Source organism: Pygoscelis adeliae, unplaced genomic scaffold (assembly GCF_000699105.1).
Source record: "Pygoscelis adeliae isolate BGI_AS28 unplaced genomic scaffold, ASM69910v1 Scaffold427, whole genome shotgun sequence".
NCBI lineage: Eukaryota > Metazoa > Chordata > Aves > Sphenisciformes > Spheniscidae > Pygoscelis > Pygoscelis adeliae.
Window position 1 is genome coordinate 1137154 of NW_008825214.1, and position 21582 is coordinate 1158735.

The window sequence follows — 21582 nt, forward strand, 5'->3', positions numbered from 1 at the left end:
AGCGTAGAAACTGATACAATAAGATTTAATAAAAATCTTAAAACTAAGACTTAATAAAAATGTCTGCCTGTGTTTCCTACCAGCAGGTTTTGTTACTGCTTATGTTAACTTTCCTTCTTTTTTTGGAAATCTTGGTTGTATCCATACTCCAGCTAATCCTTGTGAAGTTAATTTGTAGTGTTTGGTAATATGTGTAATATTACATACATCCTCACTCCTTTGTGTGAAATACAGGCATACATGCACAGTTTTTACTCAAGCGCTTTTTAAAAAAACTTTTTTTAGTCATCTCTATTATAACACTTTTTTTCCTTTTTAAAGCATGGAAAGAGGAGAGCAACATAGTATGCTCCATGTGCACTCTTCCTTTAGGCTTACAGATAGCACTGTCTGTATAGCATAGCAGTGTTCTCTTAACCACAGGTTGTTTCTCTAATAGCCGTTTCTGTGTATCTTTGTAGAATCCAGTGCTCACTTTGCAGGTGTGGTGATGTCAGTGGAAGTTCACTTCAAAGATAAGTTACTTTGAGAGCAGCAGTGTGTAAGTGTTTAACGTACCAGTGCTATCCACGCGGTGCACCATCACTGCAGCGTAACCGATAAGGTGCTGAAGAAATAAGATTTGAAAACATGCAAAGCATAAGGCTTACTTGCCTGTGCAAATCAAGGATGAGTAATTCACAGTGGGCAATTGCTGTAACTTGACTATGCCTTCAATGTGATAGGAAAAGCTAAATGTACAGATTTACTTTAATGTAGCATCTTCAGTATAGTGACATAGTCTGTTTCCATGCTACAGAGAAGGGTTTCATGCTTTCTTGCTCCAGCTGAACCACTCTAAGGTACCTATGCTGTAAAAATCTTTCCTATTCCTGTAGTGACAGTTTTAAAAACATTGAATTGTTCAAAGTTAGAGCTGTCTCGGATTTGTTTTCAAAAAAACACTGGTGCCTCAGTGTGCCACTTAGAGTTGCACATGCATACATTGTGGTCATGTATTTTGCATCTGTCTCTCATTTCTCCTCTCCAGTTGATCAGGGCTGAAGTTCACCGCTGAAAACACACACCTTTGCTCTCTAGATTTCTAAGCAGAACTACATTTACAGATTACTCAAATACCAGCATGGGCTCTTAAGTCCAACTAAATAGTCATGCCTGGACCCTGGGCCCTTTACTCAGCCACTGGTTAAGACCTTGAGTCCTTCCAGATATGGGTCTCCTCTTACTTGCTGGCTACTCCAGCTTAAAGATTGCTGGCAAAGTACACACATAATTAAATTCATTAGGGAAATATAAACACACCCTGCTCTCATCAGTTTCTGGACTTGGATATCACACACACAGACATACACCCACCAATGTTATTGATGCAAAGGAATAAAATAATAATAATTCATTTTGACTTCTGAATTCCATTTCTTATTTTAATTTCATTATCTGTACTTTCACTCACTGTACTAGATGCATCAGTATGCCCCTCTTGATGCGTCTGCTGGTCAGCAAGGACACATTTTTGCTTCAGAACTGTTTGTTTCAGAGAATATTATGCCAAGTAGGCACTTTGTGTTCTCCCCTTCAATTTTAGGTTGTTTTTCCTCTGATTTCCTTCCTGCTGCTTTTCTCCTTCACCTTATTTCATAGACCTCCGGCTGAAGTCATTGCTCCCAAGAGGAGGAAATTTTGAGCCTTGGAGCCACTGACTCTTTTCTGCCCCAGTGGCTCCGGTACAGTGTGACCCTTCACGAAGAACATATTTACTCTGAGTGGTGGGGATAGTGTGGGGTAAACAGTCTTATGTTGTCCATTGGAAAGTAAATCTGTATTGTTTCCCTATCTCTTCCTAACTTTTCTTGTTGACTTTTGCTAGAAATCACAACCTGCGCAAGGTAAATGCCAGTGGTGTCAGTTATTCACAAACATGACTTTGCCTCAATTATATTGATATTTAAGAGTTAAAAAAAAAACAAAACATGCCAGCTATAAATGCTAGTGATTATGTATGGGATAGCTTCAGTACTGCTTTACATTTAGTATGGATATCATCTTCATAAAGTATCTTGAATTTTAATGTGCTTTACAGATTGGGTTTCATGGAAGAGAGCAGTTTTTGTTGAGATTTAGTGATTAAATAATCCAGTAATGACACTACAGACATGCACAGCTTTAATCAGGATGAAACCATAAATCAGGGTGCAATTTTGAATTTCCAAGTTCCAAATGTTCTAGGAAAAAAGTAACCCACGATTGTAATCATGTTAATCGGCATCTGAAATACTAAGCTGGTCATGTTGAAGTTTGGTATGTCATTAAAGGCTAAGTACAAATCATACCATAGCACGTGCCAAGTAACAAAATATTTGTAGTTGTGTGCCCATGCTCTTTCATCTTGAAACATCCACTTTCTGCCATTTTCTAATTCTAACTAATAATCTGACCAAGTTTTATTATTGTCTTCTCCCAAAGGGGAAGCAATATTTTCCTCTTGTGGCATATCAGATAACCACTGGGTAAGACCTATGGCTTGATCATATCTTCTGTCCTGCTTCTGCTCTGTCTCTGTGTTTTCCAAGTATGTATATTGGTCTTCTAACTTATTAGAACTAGATTGTTTTCTATTTATTTTTCTACTGCTAAATGAATTTTTAATGTGTGAGACACCTTTAATTCCCTTTGTGTTACGTGCATTTATTCTCCTTTTATTATTCCTATTAACACTTTCATAACCATTCTTTCATGGCTTCTCTGTGGGACTATCATGCAGGTTTTCACTTATTTCAACTTTTCCACTGATTTTTCCAAACCTTCAAGAATGTAAGTAAGAGTGACCTCTCATACAATGAGGTTGATCATCTGAAGATGGATACAGTTAGAGAGCACTTCAGTGTATTTCAGTTGAGCTGGGGGAGCTCAGCTGAGTTAAGCTGGATCAATATTTGTAATTTCTTGTTCTATCAAGTGTAAATTGATATTTTTTCAGGATATAAAAGGAAACGTGTTACATTTTTGCTTTTGATAATGTTATAACTCATCTATGGCATAAAAATGTAAAAAAAATTCCCTGATTAATACTTCTTCCTGATATTATTTAAATTTTTGCTGGTTTCGTATTCAAATGCAGTGTAAATCAGGCTAGGTCATGCTGGCTAATGCTTTGGTTGCATCCAGCTTGAAAAAAGGGGGCTGGGGGGCCAGTTCCTGGTTGGAAACTCTCAGGAAATCTCTTGGTATCCCAGTAGTTGATACATTTATGTCACAGTTCTGTGTTTTCATAGATCCTGAGTTCTTGAAGAATAAAATTGCTAAACTTCTCTCTGTATTCTTTTTTATAATAGTAGGAGTGCCAATACAGCTGCCTTATCTTTGTTACTGTCGTCTCCTCTGTCATGAGGCAATTTCTGCTGTTTTCTACCAGCTTTCCAAAATTTAAAGATATGGCATGGCTGTAATTTTGTACACCTGTACAAGTACATTTGTATTATTCCTTCCAATATAAAAAGAAATGAATACGTTTGCTTTGATTTGAAGCTTCCTGTGAAATGCGTTTGCATGTTTGGATGATGTAGTGCAAAAGCCTGAAGTGCAGTGGTCTGAAAAGGTACGGGGAAATGGCAGTAAATCTCTTCTAAATTACTGCAATTTTTTCCAATATTTTGTCATTATTTTTCATACCCCTCTTTATCTTACAACACACATTCCACTTCACTGTTGGTGTTTCTCTGTCCTCTGCAGGAAAGGTTGAGAATTAGTTGTAGCCATTAATACTATTGTAATTATCTGATTGTACTTATTTGGGACATTTTACTCCTAGCACATCTCTCTGTACTTTTAAATAAAATTCAGATGCTGTCTTCATCTTTTTTTAAATTAAAATTCTTACTATAAATCTTGTTTGTTGGTATTAATTAATTTATCAGAACCTCTTTGTTTTGATTTCCATTTAGTTTAAATTGTAGCCTGGCACCTGGCTCTACTGTGCAGGCCTCAGCATCTTCTGTTCTTATGTTCTGTGACTTCTGAAGTACTCACTGCAAGTCTTCCACTGCTGGTTTTTATTGATCTTAGTTTTTTCCCCCATATCTACATATTTTCTCCACATTTTTCTATTTTTCTGAATTTTCACCTACTTTTACCATTATTCCCAGAAACAAAAATAAAACTGACTTTCACCTAGTGCCAAATGTAGTAGGGAAGAACAGAAGATCATCCTTTACTAACCACCATGAAGTGCTCTTTAATTTTGCTATTTTTAAGATATCACAACTTTATATTTTCATATTAACTTTAGTTCTAGGATTTCACCAGAGATGTGTCTGTCCCTCATTGTCCAAGTTCCACTTGATTTGTTGTGATCTGTTTGGAAAGTTGTGCTGTCAATCACCTTTTTTAGAAACAAGGGAAGACCTGAATGCAAAGCATGTCCTCTGGGGTGTTCTTTGCTTTCGTGACCATGGCTTCATTAAAGAGCATTTAAGCAAATGCTTAATTTCACACTTGTGACTTGTCCTAATGCTCTTAAGCAGTGTACTTCATTTTAGTGATTAATTGTTTTCTAGATTGTTGTGCTTTGTTTTTTAACCTGGACTGTAAGCAGGCAGAGGGAGAAGGGAACAGTAGTGTTTTCAGCTCGCTGTGCCTGTTGGCAGAGGCTGGTAGAGATTTTGCCTGTTGCATTTAAGCACCCTCATGTGCTGCTGCTTTATATTTGTGAGTCTTTCTAGCATACGGTTGATGGGGGGGGGTCTACTACTGTTAGCTTTTGCATTTGAAATTCTTCAGCATTATTTATTTGCACAACTTAAGTCCCTACAGTTTTAATATAAATTTCTAGATTTCATATTTCAGAAATTGCATAAATGAGTATGGTTAGTTCTTAGGATGTTTTTAGTGTAGGTGACCTCTTTTAAATTAATTACTTTGAAAATTTCAAGTATTTAATCTGTCATTTTATTAGTGTTTTTGGTTGTGATCTGGTGTTTGTGGCACTTTGATCCAGTTTTAGCAAAAGTTGTGTTTACAGTAGAATTTTGCTCTGATGATGGAGGCCTTAAATAAAAGGGTTTTTTTTCATCGTTTGCATGCTTCAGAGTAGCTTCTCTTAAAGAGTGGCGGATTTTTCTTGAGGTGTGTGATGGGGAACAGAAGAGTAAAAATAGAAAATAGTAATTAAATTGTAATTGTGTTTTGCATGTGTATGAATGCCTAAAAGGTGGGGGTTTTTCTTATCAATACATTTTCATATGTATGTACATGTGGCTTTCAGTGTCAGTATTTTTCTTAAAATGTAACTTCTAGTGTTCATAATGTTATGAATTAAAATGAGAAAGTTTGGGGTTGGTTTGAGTTTTTTTCCCACATCTGAATTCTATTAATTACTTGACCTGTGCTGTATCATAACATGTTGCACAGGATGTAGAAAAACCTGAACAGTGAGCTATGTATTCCTCATATCACATAAATTGTACTGACCCCACTAGATGGTGCTAATTGATAAATGTATGTCTGTGTGTGTATATATCTATATATACTTAAAGCATAGATGTCCCTGTCTGTGATTAAAGTTTGAGGTTTGAATGGGTTAATTCTGTATCATTGAGCTGTACAGAAACGATCTCTTCAATATTATTAGGAACTCAGGGAACCTGAATTGAATTGGATCCTGGACTAACTTGCCTTGAGTAGAGGCTGTAAGGATGTTGTTTACTGTACTAAGCAGGAATAACCCCAACTCTTCATGATTTAAATTTAGCAGGCTCTGCCTGAATAGCGAAAGTGAAAAAGCACAAGTCTATGCCAAGGTTTCGCAGTCTGTATGCAGCGAATCCTAGGTTTTTTTTGTCATTTTCTTTAATTAATGTTCAATTGGCACTTCTGAAAAATCTTAGTTATGCAGAGAATGGAGTTTGGTGGAAAAAAAAAATATAAATCTGACAACCAGAAGAGCAGTTCAGCTTTTGTTCATGTTAGAAATGTGTTTACTTGGTGAGCAGGGTTAAGAAAGCTCTTTCCTTTGGATTTATATTGTTAACAGAACAGTGGAAATCACTTGCTTCTGGAAAAATGTCTGGAAATTAGGTTTTATATAATGATGTAAAAGTAAAGACCTCAATTCAAACTTGTGATGAGTGTTTAAAAACAGTAGTATCAGGAGAAACGAAGATTACAAAGCAAATTGTTGACAAGTAAAACATACTTGCGGGCAAATGAGAACCTTTTAATGTTTATGTAAGTTTTTGTGTTTTCTGAAGGAATGGACAAGGCATTTATTGAGAGAAGTATTAAATCTAGGCACGTATATGTTTTGTTTCTAGCATCTAAATAAAATCTTGAACTTAGGCTTCAGGGAAGTCTATTTGCAGTGAATTTGAGACTACCTGCTCTTACTGTGCAGTGCTTCTTTCCCTTCTTAACAGATTTCCAAAGACAAGGCTCATCTTTCAGTTCTGTCTCACTTCAAAGTTTCTTCTTCAGCTGTATTTATTTGACAAAGCAGGACTGTACAGTTGTTCATATAAAACATGTCCTCATAGCTTCTTTATTTGGAAAGGTGTTCTTTTAATTTAATTTTTTTTTTAAAGTGCTATCTCCATATTCTTAGCAAGTTGCATCTTCAGTCCCCTAAGTCACACTCTGGGAATAATTTAACATGAATGGGTATTAGTATTGGCACAGAAAGTATTGTAAATTTATGTTCTAATGCACTTTACGGCTCTTCCTTTGCTCATCAACATACCAGCATAAAACAAAGGGAAATAATGGATTTTTTTTTTTTAATTGCTGAATTAGATAATCAAAGTTAATTGCAAGTCATGAAATGGTCAGGATTGCAGTTTTCCTATATGTCTCTCAGCAATAAGGTGACAGTTACTGCTGGTATATTTTGTGCCTAGAAGAACTTCAGGTAATGATAGCTTCCAAAACCCAGTCAGTCAGCTGTTGACATGATCTTTGTTCTTTACATTCTAGCTGCATCCAGTCTGTTTCTTTCCTTTTTCAGTTCGTGTTTAGTAGTATAATTATTTTTATCTCTTTAAGAAAACTTTTTTCTTTGAAATATTCAAATCTAATATTCAAGAGTAAGAACGATTATGTTTTTCTGTAGTACAGAAAGCTGACTTTTCTAATAAAAAATCCTCCTCTTAAATTCATTACGATCTTTAAATTTAAAGCACCAAACCCCAAATGGAGAAACACTTTTGCTGTATAAAACACTAACATTATACTTGTGCTATTTAAAAAAGATTTGTCATAAAGCTGAAGACTTTTACATTTCTTAATATCTGACCAATAGCAAGACTTGAAGTTTTTCATTTTTGATGTTTTAGATTAATTCTTTGGATTATTTGTTACACACAATAATAATTCAAATTAGTTAGGCATACATTTTGCAAGTCGTTGTTGCATTACTTGCACGCAGAGTCAGGGGATACCTGAAAAGGAAGTATCAACAGAGTATTTAAGTGGGGAAAAATGGAAGATTTCCTTGAAGAAAGAAAGAAGAAACAAGTTTATTGTTGGAATGTGGGATTGCAATACTCTAGACATATATATTTTTTTTCTGATCAATCTAAGTTCATTAGTGTCTTGAATGAAAGAAGTTTTTCCCCAAGTTTTGTATTTAGAACCATTGTAAAAACATCAGCTGTTTTGATTGTTGCAGTAAGCATTATTTCCATCTGTATTTAATTACAACTGTGCAACTTTACTGAGTGCTGTTTCTCAAAACTGAAAGGCTTCAGTGGGAGTTACAATTCCTTTCTTGCTTACATGAAGTATTCTTTAAAGAAAATTATATTTTAAAAGTTACTTAGAAAGACATGTTGTTTATATGATAATTATATTGGGAAAATATTGCAATTGGTTGTAGGTATCTCACTATCAGTAGTTGGAAGACCAAAAAATTTAAGGTTACAATAATTTTTTTCTGATTAGAAGTCATTTTAGTAGTATTGGTTTGAAAATTAAGTACATTTTTGCGTCTGTCATTAGTCCTTGTCTTCCTTTTAGCGATAAGGAAACTGATGTTAGTTCTTTTGGTAATGTGCTCTGAAATCTCTGGATAAAAAATGGTGTCATAATCCTGAGTATTGTTACCATTTTAAACGACACTCTTATATATATGACTTTGAAAGCTTTGTTGTATGTGTGACCAATTTCCTATGTCTGCAGTACTGCACAGAAGTATTTCCTCAGGTCACTTAAAGCATGAACATAGAAACTTAAATTATGCAGAGAAAGAGAGATGAAGTTTGTCTTTAATAAAAGATTTGGTCTATTGTGTTGTGAATGATGAATCCTTATCATTGTTTTGATGAAAGGAAGAGAGAGAAATGAAGACCCCAAATTCTCTTTTTCAATCTGAATGTTCCATTCAAAAAGTGGTGTTTATTGAAGTAATAATACTGGGGGTGGGTGAGCAAAGATTGCCACTGAGTGGGAGTATATAGACAGAAGGGTGAAAAGCCAAAAATTGGAAAGAGCAGTTTGTGACCTGGAATCCTGAGTTCAGTATTGCTCTTCTGAGATTTTTCCTCAAACTTCTACCAAATTTAAGATGTTTTTATATAGGTCAGTGTGTACTTTTGGAGAAAAGAATTGCTGTACTTTTATTTTAGCAAATTCAGACTGGTACTTGATGGGTTTACTGCTCAGATTTTGTTTTACTTGAAAATGCATTTATGAAGGGTAGTGCATTAAAATTGCAGGGATCTTTCAGCATCCATGGACTTCAGTTTGAAGACTGCTTGTTTCAAAGGGGAAAAAGTTTGATGTTGTTCTGTTCTTTCTGTTCAAGGACTTCATGTTAGCTCACACAAGAGAGTGGCTTTATTCAAATTTGGAATTGTTCTGATGCTCCTTCCTTTGGAAATGGGGTTAAAAGTACAGAAAAACAATGCTAAAAATACTGTATACAGTAGCCATGTAGGCTGTTTGGCTCTAAAGGGGCAGGGAAATTTATTTTGGAGCAAGTGCAACTTGTTTGGCTTTGGTCTGAACTTCCTCTGTCTACCTAGGGGACCCTCTTCCTATAAGCAAAGTCATCAAAACCTTTTCTTATTACTGACAAAAAAGAAGTGCATTTGAATGAAGTCTGAAATCTCATATAATAGCAGCTTTATTTTATTGTATAAGGAACAATGAATTCAAAGTGAAAAGTGTTTCTTACAGAAAAATAAACATTTTAAGAAACTCTGCAAGGAATAACTGGGTTTGTAGCCAGTATTTAATCTGTTTTGCTTAACATTGCAAAAATAAAATAGCTAATACATTAGTCTTATTACCATATGCTTTCATATTCATTCAGACCAAAATTTTCTTGTTCTTGAGTCCTTTCTCTTTTTCTTTGTGGTACAGACTAAATAAAGTAAACTTGAGGCATTAAAATATAATTTAAAAAAAAGCTTTTAAAAATGAAGGAAGAAGGGCAGCATCTTACAATGTAAGCTATAAAGGAGTTAAAATCACAAATAAGCATGTTAGAGTACTCTGTGAATGGGAACAGGTAAGGAAATTAACATTTCATGTAATTGCTATTTTAATCTTTAAACTTCTAGTAGTTTTAGGATCCTACTTAAATAATAATTATCAACTGTGTGAAAACTAGATGGCATGCTGTGGATTATCAGTAGTTAAGGAAAAAATGTATTGATTGTAGGCAGATTGCAGGTAAGGCCACTAATTAAGTAGACTGTAGAAATTCCATTAGAGAGCGGTTAGAATGATGAGAGGGCTGCAAAACATGATTCATGGGGGAAGACGGAAAGAGTTTGGGTTTAGCTTAAAAATGACTGGAGAAGTACCTAAGTTTTCATGTTAAAGAGGCCATCACAAACACAAAGCAAATAATTTGTTCTCCAGGATCGGACGAGTAGTCAGGAAATCAATTTACAGCAAAATGCAAGTCCAATGCAAGGCTGCTGCTTCATGGCTGTAGGATCTCAAAAAGGGCTGGAAGCCAGGTTAGAAGGTGCTCCCTTGTAGGCACAAGACCAAACTGTTGGTCTATTGAGCAATGGTTTGATTCTGCATGTTGCAGGGACGCCTGCCTCCTGCTGTGTTGAGGTGCCTGCCCATTCGGTACGTGGTACTCGGTCTGCTCGCACCCCTCAGAAGCTGCCATAAAGAACTGTTGGCAGAATACAGTTTCATGAGCAAGCCTTACCTGGAACATTTTGTATCATTAGAAATCTATAGAACTTATCTCTGGTTACTTGGCTATGGACAGGAGTTGGATGGGGTGCTGCCATTGGGTGTATGGCCTCTGTCATTTTCTCAAATTGTTCTGTTCAGTTTCTATAAGTGCCTATAGAGAGGTTGTGTTCATCAGATTTCCACATTAAATGAAAGCTTCGGGATACATCTGTTCCTTTCCTCCTGATGAAAGTGTCTGGTCTTCATCAGCCACCCCAACAAGTTCCACAGCACCCGAATGAATTTAAATATGTGGCACACAATTTTCAAGGTACTTACCTGGTCTTGCTTTTAACCACACGTTAAGCAAGGAAATGTTATTTTTCTATTTTACAAATAGAGAATGGATGGCCTGTCATTCAGGAAGGAGGTGGTGAAGCAGGAAATTGGTTGCTCAACACATTATAATAGGCTCATACCCTAAAGCTTCGCTTTAAAATGACTGTCTGGACTAAATGTTACTGCTGAACTTCTGTGCCACTAATCCCACACTAACTGCACTCATACCTTTCTTTTCTGACCTATTCTTGTGTCTTCTCAAAATGGATAATAAAAACAACCACTCCAGTCCTCCCTGTCAGGTGTATTTTTTTCTGCATTTAAATCGTATTAACAGGTGAACAACTGCTTGCTTACAATATGCTCTCCAGATTAGGAAAACTGATTCTCTGGTGCTATAGCTGTTGCTCTAAAATGTTCCCAGTGAATTTAATTTTTTTAATTTAATGGCTCTCATCTCTTTGCTTTTGAGCTAAGGAGAAGGTATGGTATATGAGCATAATGGATGCCTTTAGTAGTTTTCTTTCATATGCTTTGGTGACACTAGCATGAAAACAGGAAATTCTGAAATTAGAAATATTATAAGGCATAGATCTAAGACATAGATATGCAGGCATACTCCACTGTTCATGAAGGAGGGGGGGTGTGTGTTAAAAGTGTCAACAGCTAGGTACTTAACAAATAATGAAGTACTTTTTCCAATAAAAAAGAAATGTGGTGGGGAAGTGCGTGTAGAAATACATACAATTTAAGTACACAGGAACAGTATGTATGACACAGAGAAGCAAAAGCAGGATCACCAGAATCATCAATTGTTCACTTAATGTCTGGCTTGGTTTTCTCAATACAGAAAGAGTGGAAGAGATGCATTTTCATTTTACAATAAAAATCAAGAGATGGGTCCTTACAGGCCTGAGACTTTTAAGACAAAATCAAATCTGGCAGTGCCCTCATGACCTTGTCAGACTAGTCTCAGAACTGCTTCATCTGTGAGATTGCCTCAAGTAAACCTGTGAGTGCAGGTGTTCTTCCTGCCTCTTCCTGAAGCATTGCATTTTCTCTGTTGTGATCTCTTCCTCAGGTGTGCCCTGCTCATCAAGGTTGATCAAGGGTGAGGGACAGACAAATGAGGTAATGAGGCATAGTGTTAAATGATTGAGGAGGAAACTCTGAAACCACAGATTAAAAAAAAAATCCATGGAGAATACGATTTTACTGTACAACTTACTGCAGTATGCACAGGCATTTTTTCTATCTTGCAATTTCTGGCTAGACAATAAAAACTAGTTATTTGGCTGGAATGACTAATAACTCACATGATCTGAATTTTTAGCAAGGCTTTTTTGTCCTTAACAAAATCAATATATCATTTGATTTTGCCAGTTGAGAAAAGCTGCCTTCTTTGCCCACAAAGTTGCTTGCTTTCATTTCTAGCATGCTGTGCTTCTTTTATTGGCTTTAACAATCTAGTTCATAATAATCGCATGATATTTGCCATCACTGTTAACTGGGTGCTTCCTCCATAACAACTCTGTCACACATGTAAGCACTCCATAACCAAGTTCTTGCTGAATCAAAGTTCAAGCAGCAAGTGCTTGTTGAGAGTGTAAGGTGAAGCTGTGGCTTCTCCAGGCAATGCTGCTGATTTGCTTTGATGGCACCTGATTTAAAATAATGCTGCTCCAATAACTTTGTAAATCTGTAGATAACACATCATTGTATAATTTTTACAAAACATAACCTGACAAGAAAAATGCCCTTAAATATGATCTAATATAACTCTATTACCACATTTTGTAACTTAGAAAATTACTGTAATTGTGCATACAGTTCTGAAAATTTATTTCTGAAATTGCAATGCAATTAGAAATTTCTGGAAGAGTTCTTTTTTGAATATACATCATTCTGAATGTTGGGTAAAGGACACTCTCTAAGTGTCATCCAGCACAATCCTGGACGTTTAGCAACCTTACCTTTTAAGGCCTGAACAGATGCTAGTGTAGATTTACGTTGAACATAAGGAAGAAAGTTTTTACAATGAGGGTGGTGAGACAGTGAAACAGGTTGCCCAGAGAAGTTATAGATGCCCCATCATTGGAAATGTTCAATGTCAGGTTGGATGAGGCTTTGAGCAACCTGATCTAGTGAAAGGTTTCCCTGCCCATGGCAGGGGGTTTGGACTAGACGATCTTTAAGGTCCCTTCCAACCCAAACCATGCTATGATTCTATGCTTGGAGCCTGGTATGCATTCTTTCAACACAACTGCAAAGATTTTGATAATCTCAGAGCACTTTGGTCTCAATATACATGCTTATTTGTTGGCTCTTTTCAAATAATGGACTTCAAGTACGCATATGACCTGGAACAGAGAGTGTTGGCGGTTTCTTTTGTTTCATGTGTTCTGCTGTAGCACAAAAATTAACTCAGCAGAAATCACATCTGGTTTTTTGCAACTTCAGGACCTTGATAACAGGCGTCTTTCCTTTGATACCTGGAATGTTCCCTGCAGTGTTGACATGAGTGGGTTTAATCTTCAATGGATGACACCAAGTTGGGTGGGAGTGTTGATCTGCTCGAGGGTAGGAAGGCTCGGCAGAGGGACCTGGACAGGCTGGATCGATGGGCCCAGGCCAACTGTATGAGATTCAACAAGGCCAAGTGCCGGGTCCTGCACTTTGGCCACAACAACCCCATGCAGCGCTACAGGCTTGGGGAAGAGTGACTGGAAAGCTGCCTAGCGGAAAAGGACCTGGGGGTGTTGGTCGACAGCTGGCTGAACATGAGCCAGCAGTGTGCCCAGGCGGCCAAGAAGGCCAATGGCATCCTGGCCTGTATCAGAAATAGTGTGGCCAGCAGAAGTAGGGAAGTGATCGTGCCCCTGTACTCGGCACTGGTGAGGCCGCACCTCGAATACTGTGTTGAGTTTTGGGCCCCTCACTACAAGAAGGACGTCGAGGTGCTGGAGCGTGTCCAGAGAAGGGCAACGAGGCTGGTGAGGGGTCTGGAGAACAAGTCTTATGAGGAGCGGCTGAGGGAGCTGGGGTTGTTTAGCCTGGAGAAAAGGAGGCTGAGGGGAGACCTCATCGCTCTCTACAACTGCCTGAAAGGAGGCTGTAGCGAGGTGGGTGTTGGTCTCTTCTCCCAAGTAACTGGTGATAGGACGAGAGGAAATGGCCTCAAGTTGTGCCAGGGGAGGTTTAGATTGGACGTGAGGAAAAACGTCTTTACTGAAGGAGTGGTTAAACATTGGAAGAGGCTGCCCAGGGAAGTGGTTGAGTCACCATCCCTGAAGTATTTAAAAGACGTGTAGATGAGGCGCTTAGGGACATGGTTTAGTGGGCATGGTGGTGTTGGGTTGACGGTTGGACTCGACAATCTTAGAGGTCTTTTCCAACCTTAGTGATTCTATGATTCTAACATTTTAAGCTGACAGAAATTAACAAAATTGCATCACTTCATTCTTGGGCCTCATTTCATTTCTATGAATGAGTTGCTTACTTAAAGGAGTGCTAAATGAACTAGTTACCAAGTTTTATCAGTGCTAGAAACATCTCCTTTATCAAACTGTATTAACGTCTCCAGTTATAACCCTCTTCCTCGCCCCCAAAAAGAAAACACCCTTTAGCAGCAGATGGGATAAGGCTCAAGCTAAGGAGTCTGCATTTTTGGGTTTCCATCAAAGATTTTAGATGCCTTGTTGGTTATTCCCTTGTTGTAGCTGTTTGCGGGGGTGGAAACAAGTGATGCAAAAGCAGTCACCGCCAGCTGACCAATGGCCATCCAGTCCCCAAGCATTGGCTGCTTTGGAAAAACATGATGTTATATGGTATGGAATATCTCTTTGGTCAGCTGTCCCAGCTGTGTCCCCTCCCAGACTCTTGGCCACCCCCAGCCAACTCACTGGGGGTGCAGAGCAAGAACAGAGAAGGCCTTGACTCTGTGCAAGCACTGCTCAGCAATAGCTAAAGCACTGGTGTGTTATCAACACTGTTTTGGTCACAAATCTACAACACAGCACCATATGGGCTGATATGAAGAAAATGAACTCCCTCCCAGCCAAGCCCAGTAGTACAGTTTATGCCAGACAGTCTGCAGGCTTTCTGATTTTTTTTTAAAGTGATTTCATGCTATAGTAATAAAGAAGTTTGATTCTTTTATTATAGTGCACATTTTTAATTCTTTTGTTAAGGTTGTCTAACGTTGTTCTGAATGACTTCTGACTACTGACTCTCAACTGTTTAGGCAGAAGTATTTCTATGCCATTAGCCTGCTTTTGAATTCTTACAAACTTAATGCTTCTGCTCTTTGGAACAAGGGCTTGAAGGAGAGAATTGCTCATTTGTTGTGATGAAACTTTTTGCTGTGGAAAATTGGGCCAGAATTGAGGTATCTGAATATCTGTTTTTATGTCTTCAGAGGCTTGCTTTGATACTTGTAACATTCTCTCAAAAGCCTTTCTGTACTGTGCAATCAATTTATATTTGAGGCAATTTAATATTACTATGGGGAATGAAATTCTCTTTACAAACTTTGGGTAGTTAGCTATGATTTATGCATTTTTATTTTGTTTGTCTTTTCTAAAATACATAATGCTAAATTCTTAGCAATATTCTATGCCTCTAACTGCAATTCAAGTCAATTGGTTTGAATAGAATGTGATTTAAAGGCTGTACGTGTTCTAAGAAAGTCAGTTTTCAACATGTGGCACTGGGTATTTGAAATGAGTTGGCATTTGATTTGCTGCTCAGTTTTCCTACACTGCATGTGTTCATCATGCCATACTACTGCAGAGTTGTTCATATATTTAAGTTCATTAGCGTGCCAAAGCTGCAATGATAAGTACTATAGAAAGGTTTGGGAACAAATGAGTAGTTTTGCATTCAGTCCATATTTCTGTGCTGTGTAAATAGGCTTACAGACACCTGCTAAATGCTGAAAATAAAGCAGGAAATTGGCTAATTATCTGGTTCCTTTCATCTGATACAGTAGGGTTCTGGGAGGAGAAAAGGAGGCAATTAAACAATCTTGTAATTAAAATTCTATGTCAAGCAAAATATGCATACTCTTTCAGCATAGATGATGGTATGCAATTATAGTTTGTAAATGTGTTTATCGTTATTTTCATTTGTTTCACTGTAGCCCATTGTTTCTTTTTTCCTTCTAAGTACTTTGTTTTACCTTGACTCAAAGTTGTTGGTCAATTTAGACAATGAACGCACTGTCTAAATCCCAGACTTAAGGTAATACCATTCGTGATCAAATGAAGACCCTAATTCTCATCTTGAAGTCTCACTGTGTAAATGTTGGGTCTATTCATAATATGTCCTTTGCAGTCATGAGTGCCTTGGAATGATTTCTATTGCTCCAGATATTACAGATGCAGGACACAAATTGCAGATGAATCAAAAACTAGCACTTGCTGCCTCACCAGTTTCTCTTTTGCTTTCTTTTTCCATTCTCTTCATCTGTTGTGACTACTTAATGTAAACATGGTCCTCTCTGTAGTAGTATCTCCCTGGTTTGTGGTGCCACTAGTGGAATTAAAGACTTTTTTGCAAACAGTATATGAACCTGAAACTTTGGTGGACAGTTAGGAGGTTCTCCATATAAGAGGGTCTTTCATTATGCATCCATGCAAGTGACTAAGCCATTAAGTACAGAAGCTGCATGGCTTTTGTTAGTGCTTTGATTTCAGACACTCTTGTTGATATATTATGAAGAATATAATGAAGAAAGCAGTTAGGGGAGATGTTCTGCCTACTGGTATAGATTTTCTACAACAATATACTCAATGCCTGTCTTCTAGACATGTCTTGGTGCTTCCTATGTGTGTTTATATTGGCATTCTAGTTCAGATCAGGAGTGCATTTTTTAAAGCAATTTCCCATGTTCTCAACTTGTGCTGCTTTGGTTTGCATCAGCAATCCAGTACATGAGATGGATTCCTTTCTGCTGAAACTAAACAAGGAGATGAGCTGCTAATGGGTATTCAGCAGACAAGACTAGACTGGGCTAGACCAGAGTAAAACCCCAGAAATATATATGGTGTGGTGATTAGGTCCTCAGTGCCAATTGTTCTGTTGCGTTAAATAAAGATGGTGTTGCATGTTTTCATGCATGCGTGTAATTAGCTGAATTTTGCAAGTGCCTTATGTCCATACTGGGAGATACCTCATCCAGTAAAATCATACCTACACCAGATAGGTCCCTTCCAACTGAAATAGTCTATTCTATTCTATCATTTTATGATGAAAATAGGCCATTTTGGAGCTCTGTCTTAAATTTTTCAGAAATGTTATAGGTGGAGAACTTTCTAAAAGATTGCTAATAAATCTTGGACTGTAGTACTGATACAAGCTACCCTTTCTGAAGCCAGGTATGTAGTTTGTAGGTGTGTAGTACTGTTTTGTAGAGCCTTTCAGAGAAGTCCTGCTTACACAACTGTACCAGAGTCCACTAAATTAGAATAAAATTATTCTTGTATTAAGGAGATTCCTTCCCAGAAGGAGCTGGGGTATTGGAAACTGAAGATACTATTCTGTGTACATGCTTATCCCCTTCCCCTGTGTTGTTTTCAGCCATATGATACCAGAACTGTACCTGGAAATTAAGAAATCTAAAAGGAGAAATTAAGCTTATTTTGTAGGATTCTTTGCTTAAGATATGTTTTTTGTGACTCAGAAAGCTCCCTGTGGGTTTTGAAATAGTCCAGGCTGGGGACACTGCAGAAAACTTATTTCTGCTATACTTTGTAATAGAAAGCTTAATTCAATATCTCTGGGAAAATCCAGAAACAATTTCCCTTGCCTACAGATGTGCCAAAAATTGTATAAATTTGCAAATGATTATTTTTCCCTCTTGGGGCATCTCTTCACAGTAGATTGTCAGTTTTCGCAGAACCTCATAAGTCTGCCCAAAGTATCCTACAGTGAAAAGGATAGGTAGTCATAAAAAAAAAAATCAAAAGACAAAACCCCAGCAACTTAAAGCTGTTCTGCTGAACAGATGACTTATATGTTTTATTTACAATACATAACATGCTTTAACAGGCTCGGTCTCATTTGTGAAGAGATTTTCAGGGTTTAAGCTTTACACTTAAATGTCAGAAGAACTTAAAACAGACATACTATATTTTCTATTTTTTTTAAGCATGATACAGTCCTATACTCTCCATATGTTCCATAGGTTTCTACTAGAGAGAAGGCAATAGTATTAAAGTTACTGAACATCGGGTATAGCCGTGGAATACAAGATAAATTTGCCTTTTGTATTAAATAGAATTCTTTAGAATGAAGCTCAGACAAATGGTTGCAAATATGAAATGTTTTATCTTGAATAGGTAAATGCTCTATCTTCTACTATTTTGAATCCACTGTCGTACTTTTCTTGAAGTGTTTCAGGATGGTTTTAATTTCTGTTACAGTTTAATTTCATTGAGTGAGATTTGTAAAGGGGCAAAGTACTTGCACCACCTTGTCCTGTTTTGCTTTTCAATTTTGTTTGCTTCACTGTCTTCATTTTCATCAATGTGGTCACTTAATCTAGATGTGTAAATTTCAAATTCTACTTGTGTAAGAATTGAATTTTTGAAATATAATGCTAGTTGTGTATCTATTAGCATGATTTACAAATTTCAGATTTGGGAAAATTAATTAGCTGTAAGACAGCATGTGGAGAAGTTGCCAAAACATTTGGCTGTGTACACGGTAGTTTTTCTAAAGGCAGTAGTCACAAATGCAGTCATTCATCACCCTGAAGTCTGGGAAATTCAGAGGCCATCAGGTGAGTTTGCAAGTGTGCTGTGTCATCCTTGAAAGGCAACAGAGGAGAAAGGCAAGTGTTGTACCCACCTTCAAAAAAGGCCAGAAATACAATGTGGGGAACTAGAGGCCAGTCAGCCTTACTGTGATCTGTGGGAAAAATTACGGACCAAAACGTCTTGGAACGCATTTTTTGACATATGGAGAGAAGAAATTGCCTGAAAATGCATTTTTGCCTGACTGAAATTTTTGCTTTGTCAGTTGAATTGCACCAAATCTCCTGTCATACTGCATTCAGGAAGCTATTATATAGAAGTGCTGCATACACTATGAATACGTCAGTTATCCAGAAGTTAGAGGTAGGTGGTATCCATAGGAGAGCAGTAGGAAGTAGCATTTTAATGTTATGTATGATAATTTTACACTGATATGAAAGGTAATCCTTGTGTTTTGTGTTGATTGCAGTTTTGTGCACAGACCAGTGTTTTTTTCATTTTCTTACATAACTCCTTTAAATTACAAAGAGATGGAAGACAGGTATTGCCATGTAAATGTCTGGTTAAAAAAACTTAGATTCATTTAGCAAACAAGGAAAAAATACTACCTATTAAATCAAATCAGATGCTTATTGGGAAAAAAAACGAAACCAACCGACACCATCTGTATTGCATCTCAAATGGAAGTGTGCTGAGGTTGCAGTGTCACTGTAGAACACGTAGTGTTTATCCCTGGAGTCACTTATACTGCCGATACAGTAAATTAATAAAACTGTCAACCTGATGTAGCAAAACCTAATATCTGGAACTGTCTAGTAGTAATAGTTAAATTTTCCTGCTTACTTGATTAGCTCCTGTTGTCTGCTCCAAATTTGATTTGTCAGTTACTCTCTACAACTCCTCTATCATCAAATAAAACCTTAATGACTTTCCTTAAATGCTTAGCTGAATTCCGATATCCACTGTTAGGAAAATAAAAATTTGTTTTCAGCCATTTGCTGGTTATAGGCAGAGCCAATAACTTGTTAAAGTTACACAGTACCTCCTCTTAAACCCCTGGGTTTTTTTGTTTTAGGAATTTACAATTTTAAAACATTTTTTTAAAGATGAGTTGCACTAGAGTGTCTCAGCATTTTTGTTTGTTTGTTTTAGGGGTTTTTGTTTGTTTTGTTTTGTTTTTGTTTTGTTAATTTCACTGGTGAAGACACTTGCAGGTTGTCCAGGGTGAAAACAGCTTCATCAGCAGCAGCACTTCTATTTTTCTTTGAGAAAATAGAAGGTAGCATAGACAACTGCTTTTAACCTCAGAGTTGATGGAAGTTCAGCCTGGATAAAATCAAGATGTTGGCCAAAGCAATCAAAAAAATAATGGATTTGAGACTTTTTGATTTATTACACCTTTTAGTTATTCAAGTTCACAGTCTAAGTGAATAGCAAATTTCTGCTAAACTCCAGGAGCTGCATCTCCTTGTTTTGTTTAGTTTCTGTGCTTTGTGAGCTAGAAATATGAAGTTTTCCAGTCACTTATACTTTTGGTGACATCCAGTATGGATTAGTCTTACTTTGCTGAGTAAACAATGTCTACATAAGTATGTAAAATTCAGACTCATGTTCTGGACATGAGTGCTTTGCATTTAGTTTCCGGATGAGGTACAAATACTTGCTGTTCAGAACAAATCATTTTACAACTTAGCAATTGAGCAACTGTGGTGTCTTCATGCTTCACCTTGATGTTTCAGAACTTCAGTATCCTTTAACAAACCACGTACAGAAATAATCCTATTAAGATTACAGAAATGATGAAGGATCAACCGAGACTTAGATCTTGCTATGCCACGTTACATTAAAAGAGTGTCATATGGCCTTTACTTCAAAGAACCTATAGTCTAAATGAGTAAAAACAGACGTGGACTTAAAAAGTGTTACAAAGCACAGCAGAAGACAGGAAAAATGGCAAGCACAAGTGTCATTGACATGGCGTTGTCTTGTTATGGGTGTGGTTATTAGGAGTTCAGATTAAATTCAAAAGAAAGGCCTGGGGAAAAGGCTGAGGGAGTCCTGGGCAGTGAGAGGAGAGAGTGCTGCCGGGGGTAAAAGTAAGCGGAGAAGAGCAAATGTCGAAGAGGAGGGAAGGCTGGAGGAAACCGTTGGTGCATAACAGATATGATCCAGTCAACTCCAAACGTTTTCAGTGTGCAGAGACCACTGGTTTAGTTGCTTTTTACAGCTGTCCTTGCTGCCTGGCATCTGTCCCATCCCTCCCCCAGCAGTGCGTCGGGGAGGGGTAGGGTATCATTGGGGTTCCTGTACCCCAGGGATGTGAGGGGCTCCCCAGCCAAGTCCAGAGCCCTGCGGCCTCTGCCAGACGTTGTGTTCCCCTCCTTGCCGAGCACAGAACTCCCAGATTTAGCTCCTCCTGCAACTCCTCCAACCATCTGGAGTCCATGCCTCCTTCAGAGCAGCAGGACTAAAGTAGAAATCTAAGAACGGGGTGTGTTTGCATCAGTTCAGACTACTGTTGTCGTCTTTTTTAAAATTTTAATTAATACTTCTACATCTGTGTATCTTCGGGACAATAATCTAAATAAAATTGAATGTTTAATATGTTATTTTATGCCATTCTGAAATAGCTTTTAAAAAACTTGTTAGAAGCTTTAAAATATTTTGGCTCTTTTAAGCTTTCACACTGGAAAAATCTAAATTTTGAAATGCATGACTTGTGGAGGAGGGAAGAGGCTGGATATTTAAATGGTGGTGCATCCTTTCCCCTTTTGAAAGAACCAAAGCACACTGCATTTTTAATGTTGATAACTCCCCATTAAAAACTTTAAATACTCCTAAATGACTTTAACTTGCTGAAGGACTGCCTTTTTCTTTCAGATGTGTTAGAATTCATATTAGCACTACTTTGCCCTTGTTTCTGAATTATTTTAATGACTCCAGCCGCTCCACCAAGCTGTCTGTCAAGATGTGGGTGGCAGGCTATTATTTCACTTCATAAATCATAATTTACAGGGTTTTTTATATCCATCTTGGGGATAAACACTTTATGCTTTGTGTTTTCAGCAGCAATATAAAATGTAATTGATACTTCAAGCAATATGTTAGAAATATGGACACAGAAAGCACGGAGAGAAAAATCACAAATGTTTAGTTTTTCTGTGGGTTGGTCTACATACTGAGCATTTTTTCCATCTGATTTCATTTTCTTAGCACTTCAACAGAGGATGATGATGAATTACATTTACATGATTGCTGCCTGTAGGTTACTATAAGGATGTTTCTTTAGTTACAGACACTCAACAGATCAGTTAGCTCAACAGGGTCATTTTGTACTGTTTCTCGTGCTGCTAAATAT

The 21582-nt window shown here is 37.3% G+C and overlaps 1 protein-coding gene across 1 annotated transcript in view; it reads left to right on the forward strand.

Annotated features, from left to right (window-relative positions):
• Window positions 1-21582, forward strand: part of MPP7 (membrane protein, palmitoylated 7 (MAGUK p55 subfamily member 7)) — a 114322-nt gene that overhangs the window by 22530 nt on the left and 70210 nt on the right. The window lies entirely within an intron of this gene.